The sequence below is a fragment of the Diceros bicornis genome, chromosome 22 (assembly GCF_020826845.1).
Source record: "Diceros bicornis minor isolate mBicDic1 chromosome 22, mDicBic1.mat.cur, whole genome shotgun sequence".
NCBI classification, from domain to species: Eukaryota; Metazoa; Chordata; class Mammalia; order Perissodactyla; family Rhinocerotidae; genus Diceros; species Diceros bicornis.
This window is the reverse complement of record NC_080761.1, coordinates 50,200,276-50,216,324: the sequence shown is the minus strand read 5'-3', so window position 1 is coordinate 50,216,324 and position 16,049 is coordinate 50,200,276.

The window sequence follows — 16,049 nt, the reverse complement described above, 5'->3', positions numbered from 1 at the left end:
CAGCAAAAAAAAGAGGAGGATTGGCGGATGTTAGCTCAGGGCTGATCTCCTCACAAAAAAAAAAAAAAAAAAAATGTCTTTTATCTTTCCGTCAACCTGACTTTATAAACTCATTATTTGCTAATTTGTCTGTTTTCCTTTGACGTCTATGTTAGTAGATAGCTCAGCTGTTTTTTGAGTCAGAGGAATAAAGTGGGCCAATGCTGGGACTGTTTCGTCTGGGTTGTGTGGCGTGTCACATTGGCTAGCTTTAAAAACCCAGGGACCTGTCTGGAGGAAGTCCAACATCTGATTTCTTTGGTCATTTCCTACTATATCAGTTTATTTCAACTTCTGCTGCCTCTTTACTTCTGTTCTTCTTTCTAGGATTGTTTTGGTGTTCTCACTAAACTCAATGAACGCTCTCAACTTGTCTTCATACTGTTATAGCATCTAAGAATGCTGCTGTTTCTAAATGGATTTATACTTTTTATGTGACTCTTTTCCAACAATAAATCATCAGGAAAGAAACTGCTGGATTTTTTTTTTTTTTCATTCCAAGTTCGGCACTTAAAAAGTTATGATCTCCTGATGATTCATAAGTGATGGAGTCGATTTAAGCATCATAATAGAAGATAATACCTTTAATAATAAAAGCCACTTTCTATTGAATGTCCAGTCTGTACTACAAAGAAACCATTTCTGATTTTCACAGTAACTTCCATGAGGTCAGCATTTTTGCTCACATCTTATTGATGAGGAAACTAAAGCTCTTGGAGGTTTTGTAAATTGTTCAAGGGCATATCAGTGATTAGTGGCACAGCTGGTATTTGAATCCAGCTCTTATAATTCCAAGTCTCATTTTTTCTATTCCACCATGCTTTTACGTTGATCCTATCTAAACTTTAAAATATATAGCAGTAACTTTGCCGCTATGAAGACAAAGTATTCCATGAATAAATGTCGATGGTGCTTTCAGGGAGTATATTCTGCCCAGATCACCATGTCAAGAAAGTAATAAAATGGATAAGGAGCCAGCCAGTTTTATAAAACTCACCCTCTGAGAAACATTCCTCTACTGTTTGGCTGCTGTTTGTTTGCGTTTGGTTTTATCCTTCTTCTCTTTCTTCCCTTGCTGCTCTCTCGTAGCCTTAGATATTACCTTCATAACATCATTAAGCACTTGCCCCAGTGGCTTTCCTCTCTTTGCTTATGTCTCCTTTAATTGTTAAAATAGAAATGGAGATAGAAGTGATAGAAATGGACCAGATGTTTCCACATACCCTCAGGGCATCCTGAACTCCTTTATACTTAAGGAATGATTCCTTCAAGGGAGGAAGTTATGCATGGGGGAAAGATGGTAGAGAAGCTTTGAAAAAGTGTGTGATCACATATAAGGGAAGCAGTCTGGAGAAGCAGAACATTTTTTATCTATGATTTTTGATGATATAGGAAAATTGAGAGAGAATATAGGAGAAACATATGGGACTTATATAGTCTTTTGCCTGCTACAATAAGTAGTCTGGATTTTAGAATTACTGAGTCCAACATTAACTTGCTGAAGCCAGGATAATGTCTGTAAAGTATAAAACTTGGAAGGATATACATTCCTCCAAAGCTGAAAATCTGCATACCTTTCACATATAACATGGGAAACCTCCACCTACTAAGGACCCTGTAATCTGGTAGATGCATATCTGCATTCTTGTTCATGATCCTCTAGTTCTGTAGAGCCGTAGGTTCAAATAGTGTTTATTGAAAGGGGCAGCCAACAGAAGTAAAAAATGTGCCAGATATTTTTGTTTACTCTCCATCTTCATATTTGTGTGTGTGGAAAAGAGAGACAGAGAGAGAGAGAAAGAGAGAGAGAGGGAGAGAGAATGTGTGTGAGTGTGTTTCCTGGTGCTGAGAGACAGTTCAATTGAGACTCTTTTCCCCCCCAATATGGTATCTTCCTGTACTTTACTGCTGCCTTCCTCCTATCTCCTACTTATTGATTCTTTTGCATTTTTTATTCATTCAAGTTCATGGAATAAATGTATGTTTCAATGAGGATATTGAACCGAGTTGTTCCCTTTTAACTGTTATCTGATTGAATTTTAAGTTTTGATTTTGAAACTACATCATTGTAAAATATCAAAAATGAATTGCATATTATAGCAATGATGACTTGAAAATATAGGGTGGACTTTTGCCTGGGGTCCTCTTTATTCTGTGTTTTCAGATTTCGTCTGTTATCATTAATCATGGAAATATACTGCAAAAGTGTGCATCCTCCCATGCATATTTATTAGAGTATATATTATGGAAGCAGTAGAGAACACATAGAAGCACTCAGAAATAAATGCTCGCAGTTATCAGGAAGTGAGCATTTTACACAGCCATTGGTATCCTAGAAAGATTTCTAGGTTAATTGAGAATCTAACTATGTTTTCTTGGGAAACAAGCATACCTGGGATCTAAACAATGGTGCTTGTCCAGAAGTTCACCTTGTTTTGTTAAAAAGCCATGAACAATAGACTCTCCTGGAGCAAGGAGTCAATATGGTATAGATAACATCACAAAAATGATGGAAAAAAGCCTTATCTTTGAAATACTTTCAGGTTTAAAGTAAGAAAGGAGCATTTTATCGTGTCACTTTCCGAGGAGGTAAAGACCAGCATCTTTAACTGGCCGTAGGTGATTTGGTCCTTAACTGTGTCAACAGCCTCAACTAACTCACCCACAGCACTCTGAGTCTAGCCGCAGAAGCCTGCCTTTGGTTTCTTGAATGACCAATCCTTCATTCTTCAGGGCTTCGCTGCTTCCCTGTCCTCTCACTGGAGGGCTCTACCTATCTGCTTAGTTAATCTTAACATATTCCTTGGAACTCAATTCCAAATATACTTCACTTCTTTGAGGAAGTTTTTCTTCACTCCCACTAGAGTAGGATTGCCTCTCTATACTTGTCGCTTCCAGTAAGTGTCTTTTATAGCTTGTAACACAGTAGAAGTTAAAAATACCTTATGTTGTCAATGGTTTACTGTATTTCTTGCTAGAATATAAGATAGTGAGGACAGTGATCATTTTTGTCTTGGTTTACCATCCCTCCCCCACCCTGTGCTTGGCTATAATGATGGCATATAATTTGTGCTCGATACATACTTGTTGATTGATTGAAAAAGCAAATGAATGGATAAATGTATGAATGTATGGATAAATTCAAGGCCAGGACAATGGAGAGGGAAAAGGTATAGAACGGGAAAAAAGAATTAGAGAAAAGAAGAGAAGGTACATAAGAGAAATACTCAGAGTGGGAGAGATGGTGTGAGGTAATGGTGGGAGAAGTTGGTCCATACTTTGTAACTATTTAGAAAAGGATATGAGAAGGGAGGTGTGGAGATTGGTAAGAAAGAGAGAGGAGGACAGTGTTTGTCTTTGTTATTTAACTTAGTCAAGTACTATTTCCTTGGCATTTGGTATTTGGGGGCAATTTTCAACACGATGACACTGACACTATATTCCTCACCTTTCTTGATAGAGCCCTTAGGAGGTAAACCCGTTCTTCTCCCCCACCTGCAAATTCCAAAAGATTAAGAATACATAAAATATTATATTAGTGAAGACAGACTCAGTTTCATAATTCGTGGAAGAAGAGACTAAGAGATGAAAAAAATAAAAACCCTCTTATGAGACTAAAAAAAGCCTTGGCTTTGGGATAAGATCTGAGGAATAGTTTCTTCTCTGAGGGCAAATCCAAATTTTCTGGATCCCTGAAGGTTATACATTTTGGGTGGCTCTTTTAAGAATACTAATACAAAATTAGAGACAGGGTTTTGGGAGTAGTCAGTGAAAATAAGGGCCCCTGAATTTTAATTAAGTACACTAAAATTTTGCCTTTGCTCAGCCGTGTTCTTACTGGTTGTACAGTTTTAGGAAATCACATTAACTTCTTTGAACTTCAATTTCCCCTTATATAAAATGATGCAAGCCATAATTTCCAGTGAAAGATTTGTGTGATTTTGTAAGTGTATAGTTTATATTATAAGAAAAACTGCTTTGTAACCTGGAAGTGGTATAGAATTAGTCGTTGCTAATAAATTAATATTTATTAATTAATTTATTTTATCTTTATGACCACACTTATAATATTAATTTCTTTTTAAGTAGAAGAAAAAGACAGATTAGTACCTTTTTGTATATCTCCCAAAGCACTAAAACTTGCTGAGCAATACTTTAATGTTCTTTTCACTGACCCTCATTTATCCATGGTGGTTATGTTCATTAAGAATCGGCCATTTATACGGCTGTGCTGAGTCAGGCTGGCTAGGGCTAAAAATACTCAACCATATACTGTGTAGCTCCAAGTTTTTTCTTGATTCTAGTTCCTACTCGTCAGTCAAATTCTAATTTTTGTCTTCGGGGAACGGAATTATTTGATAACTCCCCCTTCCTGACTGCTTCTGGTTCCTGTTATTCTCTCAGAAAGCAAAAGAAAAACTATTTTTTTATTAAAAAAGTAAAAAGTTGTATTGAAGTTTGTAGAAATTCCGGTTATGTTTTTGGATAACATCTGTCCCTTTAACTTGATAGTTGTCTCATATTTCTGCACTTCCTGAGAGGGTTCCCTGGGGCTGCAATTCTTAGAAAGAAGTTATTATATTTTCACTTCTTTCTTGGGTACTGGGTTTCCTGCATAGAATGTAATTAGTCGAGCTCTTTCCCATGAGCGTAAATGTAAGGACAGACGTCCAAGATTATGCACAGTCTATATAATACACTCTTTTACCCATTTTAGATGCTGAAGGGGAGCCCAGTGCTGTTAGTCCTAATCTTAGTCCATCTGTCACTGTGCGTGTGTGTGGGGGGTGGTGGGGGAGGGCGTGGTGTAAGAAGGGGTGGAGAAGGAAAGACAAGAGGAGGGAAACACATGTCCTTGGAGTATGTCTCATTATTTTACCACCATCCCTAACTACCTGTCCTTCACGTGTTGACAGATCAATTCCAGTCCCAGTAAGGCACATCTGTCTCTGAGGCCACCAGGATAGTCCTAGTAACAGTCTGAGGGTGAAATGGTGAGAGAAGATAACAGAAAAGGCAGCGTTGAGGCAAGGTGACCTTCAGCAAGTTGCCTATCTTCTGAGAGCGTTTTTGTTCTCATGTGCAAAATAAGAATAATCATAATTACCCAATAGGATTGTTGTGAAGATTAAGTGTGATAATATATGTAAAATGCCTGGAACTTTGTAGGTGCTCAATCAGTACTGCCTCTACACAAAGAGTTTTGGATGGAGTACGTGCATATCAAGGGCTTGGAACAAAGCCTGGCCCACAGGAAGTGCTCACTAAAGACTCCTGAGTCAAGACTTAGGTGCAGGGCTAATGCTGGCGGCTTAGGACCCTACCTCCATGAAGAAAAGGGTCGAAAAAGGCGTGTAGAGAGAAGAGAAAGTAGAATGCTGTGATGGAAGAATTTAAAGATTAAAACAATTTTTTTTTAACATTCTTTCCTTTGAAAGCCTCAGATATACTTTTTATTATTATTATTATTCTCTCAGGACTCATGATGTCAAGAAGTTGGTTATGAGTAGGCTCTGAGCACCCTAAGAGAGGCCACTCCTTAATGTTGCATTTTAATGCAGATGCTCAAAATATTCAATAAAGTACTTAATGTCCTAGAGGTAGTGAAACAGCTGTTTCTTCAAGGAGCAGAATCAGGACTCTATATAATCATATTTTTATATCAATAACAGCCAATGTAAAAATGGTAGTCCATGGATTTCGATGAAGAATGAATACTGAGGTAGGTATTGCCATTATTTTAGTTAAAGCCTCGGAGAACTAAAGGATCTTGTCCAAGTTCACAGAGCTGGTGAGTGACAGAGCCAGAATTCAACCCTGGTCTGGCCCATTCCACAACTACCATACTCAATGTTTTAGATTTTTTGAGATAAATTTTTTAAAGTCATCCAACAAAACTTTCTTTGCCTTTTGGTCAATCTCATCTGCCACCTGCAAGTGTGAGAGTTTCTTCCCATGCACATAGACATTGTAGGCATCTGAACTACACTCTGATACATAGTTAGAACCTAGTCTCCCTAGGTCCTGAATCAGCCCTTCACGAGCTTCCTTCCCTCATAAGTGGTTAGATTCTATCCAGTCATAGTAAGCAGGTAGGAAACTTCAATAGATTTCTAAGTTTTATTCTTGATAAATAATTGATATGTTTGGTTGCCATGAGGCATGAAAGGGATTCTCCATGTAATTGCATTTAAGATTATATATGTTCAAAAGCTTAGTTGAAAGACTTCCATTGACACTCCTCTTAAACAGTTTTTCAGAAATCAGTCTAAACCTAGGAAGTAGTATGAAACGCTATACTTGGAGTTATGTGTTTCTACAAAGACACAACATGAAGGTTTGAGAACAGTCAGACCAAGTGTATTTTACTCTGTTATTCAGTTCAAGAAAATTTGATTTCACTTTGTCACAATATGGTACACATGAAGGATGCCAGCTGGTAAAACTTACTTCTTATTTATCATCCATGCCTTAGGGAGGATAGAGGATGAGTCTCAGGGAGAAAATGAAAACACATGGTATACAATTTTAGTTGAAACAATGTGAAACTTCAAAAATATAGTGTGAAATAGATCATTTTATTTAATTTCGAATGACTGCTCAAAACAAAAAGGGAAGCGAGTACTTTTATACATTAAAATTTTTAATTTTTAGATAAAGCATATTCTTATATTACATATGCTTTCCATAAATTGTTTATCATCTCAGACACGTAAGATGCTCTATCCTATGTCTGACTGATGGCTTTTCATAAATTTGTCTTCAATTCCGACTCCTTGGCACACTATAATACATATGCATTGAAGGGCAAAAAAAGATTTTTGAAAGAGTGCAGAACACTATAAATAGTGTTCATCATTATGTCAATGTGGTACATTGTGGTACATTTGTGGTACAAATTTATTCTCATTTTCTGAGATATTAATTTCCTTCTTGCCCTAGAAAGATATTCTCATGATTACATATTTATAATGAATTTTAGTAATTATTCACATACATATGTAGATCCTTTCTGGCATACATGTCAGGAATTTCCTTTGAGATTTCAGTTATACTGCATTGTCTTCATGACAGTACTTCTTCAAAAAGATGAAATTCAAATGGCCTTTATAGCTTAGTAGGATTAATCTCATGGTTTTCAAATGGCAGATATTTAAGATCGATTGGAAGAGACATGGTCAAATGCAAAGTTTGAAGAAATGGCTGGAAATTATTTTCCTCAATCATATTTGATTTTTCTTCTCTTACCACATCAAGAAACCATATCTCACAGAGACCAAAGCAACTGGGTAGAAAGAATTTGCTCCTGCGTAGCAGTGACTTGCTGTTAGGACTGTGGTGTCAATTGGGAAATTCTTCATCATAGCATTTACGTTACAGTAATTCCAGTTTTCGATGTGATAAGTGTATAAAAGGAAGCATGTGTGTTGATATTTTAAAAAGATGAAATGAAACATACAGGGATGGAGAAATCCTAACTTAATTACTGCTGCATTCAAGGTGATACTTTCTTCTTATTTACTTCCAGAATAGTCAACTAAACAGAATCTTAGGGTAGCACTCAAGAGACCCTATCCCAATCTTGGCTAAGCCGCCTCCCCTCACCACACCATAGATGCTCCCATATGTTGGGTGAAAATAAGATAAATGCATAACTTTTCTTAACTTTATTTATCTGTCTATAAAATGGAGTGGTAATATAGTAAAATTTTGAAATATAAGTATGGGGTAACATCTTCAAAATTGTGATTTCCCTAATTCAGGTTTCAGATATGCTTAATATAATAACATTATACTGAAATTGTACACTAAATCCACCTAGGAACTTGAGTTCGTTTGATATTGTGTTGTGTGTGTACCTATCTAAGGGTTTGTGACGAGAGACTGCTCTTAAGTTACAGACTAAGACTGTACATTTCAGCAGAAAAATCTCTTACATGAGATTTAATTGCCATGTAAATAAGTCGTGGATGATCCACGTGTCCAAGTGTTCTTCAGTATGTGTTTGTATGTGTCTTTCGTGTTTTTTTTTTTCTTGCTTTGAATAGAGATTTGTGAAGGAAGAGTTTAATTACAAGGAGTAATAGTTGGAACACACTGATATCAAGTGTAGATTCTCTGTCATTAAATTTATATAGAATCAGCAGCTCTAAGAAACTGTTTTTTTCCCTGCAGTTTGCATTATTATCTTACTGCTTTGATTTTATTTATATTTAATTTCAGTGATTGTTAAAGTTTTATAAGTGACAAAATATCTTCTATGAAATCAAAACTTAATCATTTAATGATGAATTTCTCTCATGTTATGACAGTGCTTTCTTAATTCAGTGTTCTGCTTTTAATGAATTTCTCTGATAAATAATCCTATCCAAAGTTTACATTAAATTAAATGAGTTTTAAATTCACTGAGATCAACTTGGAGTTCTGATTTGTAAGTAAACTGAGGAAGGTCATCTCTGTGATTAATAAAAATTGATGAGACATCGCTACTTGGGCAGTTTCTATTAAAATAAATGGATTGATTGAGATCATCTGTGATTGCTAGATTATAGTACAATTGGCTATCATCCTTCATTAAAGCTTTTATAATGAAAATAACTATATCAAAAATACTGTAGTCACCATTTTATAATTGTGAAAAGCTATCAAGATTGAAAAATATGATTTACTCTTTGAAAGTACTTTATATTTTAAGAGTTTAGCTATAATCCATAGGTAGAGACTTTCTCACGTTCCTTTTGGTAAAATATTCACTTCTATATTAATTTTAAAGAAACGAATAGTTTTTTCTCATTATAACCATCTGTTCTCTTTGAAGGGAAGATAAACTTGCTTATGTTTTTGCATTTTTATTACATAACATATATTAATTTGCATTATAGAATTTTCAAAATGTTTAGAATAAAAAAGTCTGAATTTTTACTTGCTAACTCATAGTTAAGAACTGTAAACTGTTCATCTTATATCTTTCTAATATTTTTCTATCAATTATATAATATAGGGATGTATAATTTAAAAAAAACTAAATGCTATCATATGGTACATATTGTATTGCAACTCTGCATTTTCTATGTATCAATATGTGTGAGAGACTTTCCTTACAAGACATGTTGGTCTTCCTTCTTATTTTTAATGTTCGTTTAATATTACATGAATGAATCATCATTTATTAAACTAGTCTCCTTCAGATGGACATTTAGGTTGTTTCCAGATTTTTGCTATTAAAATTATATATGTATATAATTTAATATGTAAAATATAATTTAATATATATTATAAATATACATAATATAATATAATATAAAATATATATAATTTATTTTGAAAATGTGAGAATATTTAAGTATATCAGTACTTTTTCAGAAGCAACTGACAGAAATTCAAATAAAATTAACTGAGATAACCGAAAGAAAAAGAAACCATTGTCTAATTGAAGAAAAGTTTCCGAGGTTTAACCAGTTTAAGGTATGGAAAGATCCAAGCTCCAAGTTTTTAAAGGTCTCTGGATCTCTGATCTGCTCTCCTCTGTGTGAGAAAAGATGGCCACCAGTTGATCTAGGTTTATGTGGTCCTTACATGCATCAGCTTAAAGTAGAAATTCTCTCTCTTCCAGGAACCTTGTGAAAAATTTTCAATGGGATTTCATTTTTGTTATGTGCCTAGATTTTGAAATACTCAAAGCAAGAAAGGGGATGAGGAATCCATAGTACTGCATGCCCAATTCTATGATTGACGATCTTCATCATAACCTTGCAGGATGGAAAAATTTCTTCCAAGTTAAAAGACAAAAAAAATAGATGCAAGGAGTATTAGCACTTCAGATTTTGGTAGATGTAGCCAAATTACATTTCTGAAGCAATTTACACTACGGCCGAAGTATGAGAAATAATTTCCTTGCATCACACCGGTGCTACATCACATTCATCATTTTAGTTGATGAGTTTTAAAAAGTCTCATATTTATTCTATTTTGTATTTCTCTTTAATATTAGTGAGTTGTAGTATTGTTTTCATATGTTTATTGGTCATTTGTATTTCTTCTATGGATCTTTATTTGTATTAAGTAATTTATCTTTCTTACTTTAATTTACAGGAAATATTATATATCCTGAATAGTACTTCTCTGTTACATAGGTGGCACATAAGTTCTTTAGTCCACGTTACATCTTTCAGCTTTTCTATATCCTTCATTACACAGCATTCTTTATGGCTTCTGATTATTGCATATTCCTTGGGAAGGCTTACTCCTAACAAGATAGTCTCAGCATTTCTTCTAACATTTTTGAAGTTTTTTTAAATAGAGTTATTTTGTTTTATATCCTTAATATTTACAAATAAAACAATTATGACCTATTGAAATACATTCTTCGATAGGTAGCAAACGACCATACTTTGGCTGGTGCTGGAGAGGAGATTAAGGTTTCCTGTAGGATGGCATCACAGCTATTACTTTCTAACCACAGAATCAGTAAGGAAGTGTCTGCTTCATCTATGCCATCTGGGACCCACTCTTTCCATCCTTCTGCCTCACCATCCTCAGAATGTTTGCTCTTGTTCTCAGACTTATCTCACCTCAGTCACAAGGTGCAGGCATCAGATCTTCACTTGCTAGCGTCCAAAGCAGAAAGGAAGGAAATGCAGATGGTGGAGGGACTTCTTCACATATGAAGGGAAATTTCTCCCAGAATAATTCCCAGCACACATTCCTCTATATTTCTTTGGACAGAAATGAGTCTCATAGCCACCTCCCCAGGCCAATCCTAGGCATATGTGGGTGAGATCCCTACGATCAGCTTAAACCAATCATTATCCATCCCCCAGGGCCAGGGACATTGCCACTTGAAGAAATTTGTTAGCAAGAAAAATGTGAGAGAATGGTTGATGAGTGGGCAGACAATAGACTCTATTATACCAAATATACACATATTTACAAATATGCAAATACTTTAAATTTAGAGAGGTTTTTCATATATTAGCATGTTTGCTTTATCTCACATTCATGTAAGGACAATTTTTCTTACTGTTTCACAGATGAGGAAACTGGGATATAAAAAATTACATGATTTGCCTAATATCACAAAACTGATAAGAGACATGAGAAGATTTAATTGAGGTGTTGTAATTCCTAGTTCAAGACTTTATTTGCTGTGGCACACTGTCAATCATTTAAACAAACAAACATGTCTTTAAGATAATAAGATGAATGCAGGAGTAATTTTAGATACGTGGGTGAAACATCATAAACAAAATTCTAATTTCATTTTTTTTCTTAGGTACAAAAATTGTCTAGAGTAGGTAACCACTGGAGTGTGGCATTTTGGTAGAAAGAAATAATCGCCACCTAGCAAGGTACATAAGTAATTTCTCAGACAAAAGAAACTGGCAATTATTAAAATAGGTAGAAGAAACTATTTTTCACAAATGTGTTTAGGGCAAGTTGAAAACATGAGTTGGGTGGTTTCATGGATAGTTTCCATTTCTGAAGGAATGAGATACAAGGCAAAGATGCTTTGTGTGTTAATATTATGTAGTTCAAAAATATGTAGGAAAGATTTTGTTGCTGTAAAGGACTCTAATGGCTTTAAGATCTTGCCAGATTTTGGTTTGTTTGTTTTGTTTTCTAAATAGTAGAAAATAGCAGAACAGATATTCTTTTGTTTGTAGTCTCTCCTCCAAACACTCCTATCTTTTAGGGAATATCGTTCGGGTTTTTTATTGTCTATTGTAGGAATTCATTCCAAAGCAATCCTGATCTGTCACATATAAGCTCTTAGGATTTTAGCTCTCCCTTGTTTCAAGTGATAATGCAGTACTCAGAACATTAATATCTGAGGATCTCTTCTGCTGACAGCCAGTCTGACATCCTGGTTCAGACAAATTTAAGTGTGAAAACAGAAGTACTACATTTGCTGCATTATGAATATTCCAAGTACCTGGGGTAATAAAATATGATCTACATGCATGCTTATTATGTTAAAGTTGTTTGTTTTTATTTACAGTAGACATACATGATTTGCAGAGATGCCAATTTATAATTTCTTTCATGTTTTATGGTCTGTTCTTGAATATGTAAAAAGTGAAGAGAAAAACCCCTTTTCTATTACTTGTTTATGTGATACAAGATAAGCGATTTTTGCTTGCAATATAGATTTTAGATTGCCAGATTCCTTTCAAATACACATGAGGAAATTAGCTTTTTAAATGAAGATTTTCCAAATTAAGTGAGGAATCTTTTAAAACCTCTGCATTAAAAAAACAATAAAAGAGAGCCCTCCTTTATCCCAACTGTCTATTTATCAATCTATCTGTCTGTCTATCATCTGTCTACCATCTATCTATCTATCTATCTATCTATCTATCTATCTATCTATCATCTATCATCATAATCTGTCTATCTTTTCGGAATTCTTTCTGCTGGCTTATATTTTTAGTATTTTATCCCTTTTATGATTATAAGAAAGAATCCATTTATATGAATGGAGGTAAATGAATTTTGAGGCGCCTGTAATAAATTTAGAAATGACTCATGTGAATGGATTAAAATAAAAATCTAACAAGTTGGAAAGACCAACTGAAGTTACGTAAGGAGTTTATCAAACATTTCAGTTGGACTGAAATACTTTGGACTGGAACTTATATATTAAGTACAAATGTCAAATAGTGATTAAAACATCTGTTTATATATTGTTAACATTTTATAAAATACCGCTTATACGATAATGATAACATTGTATCTGTGTGCCTTGGGCAATTAACTATTTCTTCAGACTTTTTTTTTTTTTCACCTGTAAAATGATGGGCTTACTATATCAAGGTCAGGAACTCAAATGCCCATAGGGGACCAGAGTATATAGGGAGCAGGAGAGACTCTGTAGCTGGAGAGTAGAGTGCATGTTCTGTCTATGGTGGTCTGTTTCTTTCATTCTTTTTTTTTCTAACCTAGACATTCTGGCTCGAATGAAACATATTTGAGAGCTGGATTTAGCCAATGGGACTCCAGGTTACAACTTCTGAACTAAGGGAATAACTAAGATCACATCCAGCTTTAAACAATGGATATTTTTTTATACCAATTAGAGAATCATTTCTTCATTCTAAACTTCTGCTTGCTTAATTCTCTTCACCCTTAAAACTTGACAATGTAGTTGACTCCACATTCTTAGTTCTATTTGAAAGTCATCGAAGAACTATTATTTTGATAATGAAATACATTGAGTACGTGTATATATAATTATGTATTATAGTTATTATATATTATATATATATACATATACAGACACACACTACACACACACACACATACTGTATATACACATATTATTTTTCCTGGAGAATAACACTATCACTGGTTGAGAAGTTCAATAAGGTAGAACTTTTTAAATAAAAAATAAACTTTGACCTATTGTTCTGGAGAAAATCAGACTTTAAAGATAAAACAAAGAAAAATCTTTTATTACATGAAGAATTGACTTATTCTTTGGTGTGACTCTTCATGTCATCCATTGCTTTGCCTGATGAGATTCTTAAACTTTAAGTATCAGTAGGTTACAGTCACTTACATTTATTTTTGTAAATACTTAAAACTAATGGAAAAAAAGAGTAGATCCATTTAACGAAGGATTTTTTTTCCCTGCAATTCACATTAGTCCTCCTATTATCTACTCCTAGTGGTTATGAATCTTGAAAAGTTGAGCCTGAATACTTAGAACTATTTAGAGAACATCAGTTACAGCTTATCCTCCACAGATATCATACAATTCTGGTGATGTTCAAGTTTCAGATTATGCCAGAATCAAGTTATGTTCAGTACCGCGTCTGTGGGAAAATGGTCAATTATGAATATTCATCTACCCCAGGAAGTCTTCATAAGCGTTTGGATCTACCAGAGCACAGTTCGCGAGAGCAGGGACTCTGCTCCTTCCACTGCGACGTCTCCGGTGCTTGGTTATTCTCAGTGTTTACAACAGCGTCTGGGACATAGCAGGTGCTCAATAAATATACGTTTAGGTAATTATTATGCTAATTTTGGGAAAATATTTTAGGATACCAGGTATAGATATTGAGAGCAAGTGGTATTCTAGGGAAACTATAATGGAGAGATTGGAAAATATTTTCTTAATAGGTTTTTAAATTATAGGATGAACATTTTGTTTTCCATTGGTGTAGTAGCAATTACCAGGGGAAGTTTTGGAAGTTAAAAGAGATTTTCATTTTTTAAAAATTTCCGAGGAAAAGCTAAGAGGAGAAATGAGACTTTTACCTCAGTGGTCCTATTGAATTAAGTTTGTAAATAGACAATGTTGATAAAGATAGCCTTACTAAAACTATTTTATAGTTCTTAAACTAGTAAATAAATGAGTTATTAACTGTAATTGTCTTCACTCGTTAGTGTCTACACTGAGATAATTATGAGATTATCTTACTTTATTCACTCCTTACCCTTGCCTTTCAGATTATGTGTATATACATACACACACACGTACACGTGTATATATGTGTGTGTGTATATACATGTATGTATATGTATATAAACTGAGGGCTGAAGTAGGTTATCTACCTTTGTTATTTGCAGAAATTCTGCATCTTAAGTGTGATGTCTGCAGTGTTCTCTGCTTAATTATATTTTCTACATTATTACCCCAAACTGTCCACCCAACTGCAAGTCATTTAAGTCCTGCTCATCTCTTATTTCTAACTAATATATTGAAAATAGTATTCCTTAATTAATTGATAACATTGTGTCATTTGACTCATGAAATGCCTATTTCAAAGCAAACATCAGCTCATATTTATATTGTTGTGTCCTCATTATTTTATTTCATGGCTATAGTGCAGAACATTGATTGGTGGTTTGTATCAGTTGTCTACTGCTACATCAGAAACCATCCCCACTTAGTGACTTAATTTTTTGTGTTGCTCATGAATCTTCACTTTGGGCAGGACTTGGCAGGAGGGGCTTGCCTCAGCTGGAGCGGTTCAGGTGGGAGGTGGATGATCCACTTTCAGGATCACTCATTCCCATCACTGGCGCGTTGGAGCGGATTGTCAGCTGGGAGCTCAGTTGGGGCTGTGTGTCAGGGTCCTTGTTTTCCTTCCATGTAAACTCCTTCATCGGCTGTTTCGGTTTCTCACAGCCTGGTAGTTAGCTTCCATAGCATCCTAAGAAAACAGTGTAAGTGTAAGGCAATTTTATGCCTAGCCTTGGAAGTCACAATAGCATCGCTTAATCTGTACTTTATCGGTCAAGGCAGTCACAAGGGTCTACTCAGCTTCAAGGGGAGGGGAGAAAGATACCATCATCTGATGGAGGATTGACAGGGTTCTAGAAGGGCATGTAGAACAGGAGATATTGTTGTGTTCACCTTTGGAAACTACAATTTACCACGTAACTACTGATTTGTCACCATGCAAAAACCTATTCTTTTCAGGTTTCCAAAACACTCTTAGCAACAGAGATATTGTTGCCCTTGCCATCCTTAATCCTTTCCTATGCATTTACATGGCTCTCTTCTGAATTAGGGCTTTCCTAGCCTTAGAGCTTAGCACCTCCTCTTGAATTGTGTAAGCCACAGTGTAAGTCTACTGGATGGATGGATGCACAAACAAATATTTGCTCTTCTGATGCCAAGGTTTTATTCAAGCTTTCCTGATACCCAGAAAGGACCTTTTCTAGGACATAGTAAAAATCATGAAGCTCAATCATGAGCCTGTTTCCTGTGTACTATTGGACTCTAAGCCCTATTTCCCTCATTGTTTCTCTGCATCCATAACTGCATGCACACAGAGAAGAGTAAAATTTAAGATCAGAGTGTAAATCTGATCCAGCTCTTTTCTGCTAAAGATGATATTTTGGTATGATGAATATTTTACTTGGTATTAAGATGTGTTTTAATACTTATGACTTCAAGGTATCTTAAAACTTTAAGGCAAAGCTGAAAAAATGATTAATGCAGTGACAAGCTCTTCTTTTTTATACTGAGTGGGAAATAAAATCTAGATAATGTGTAGTAT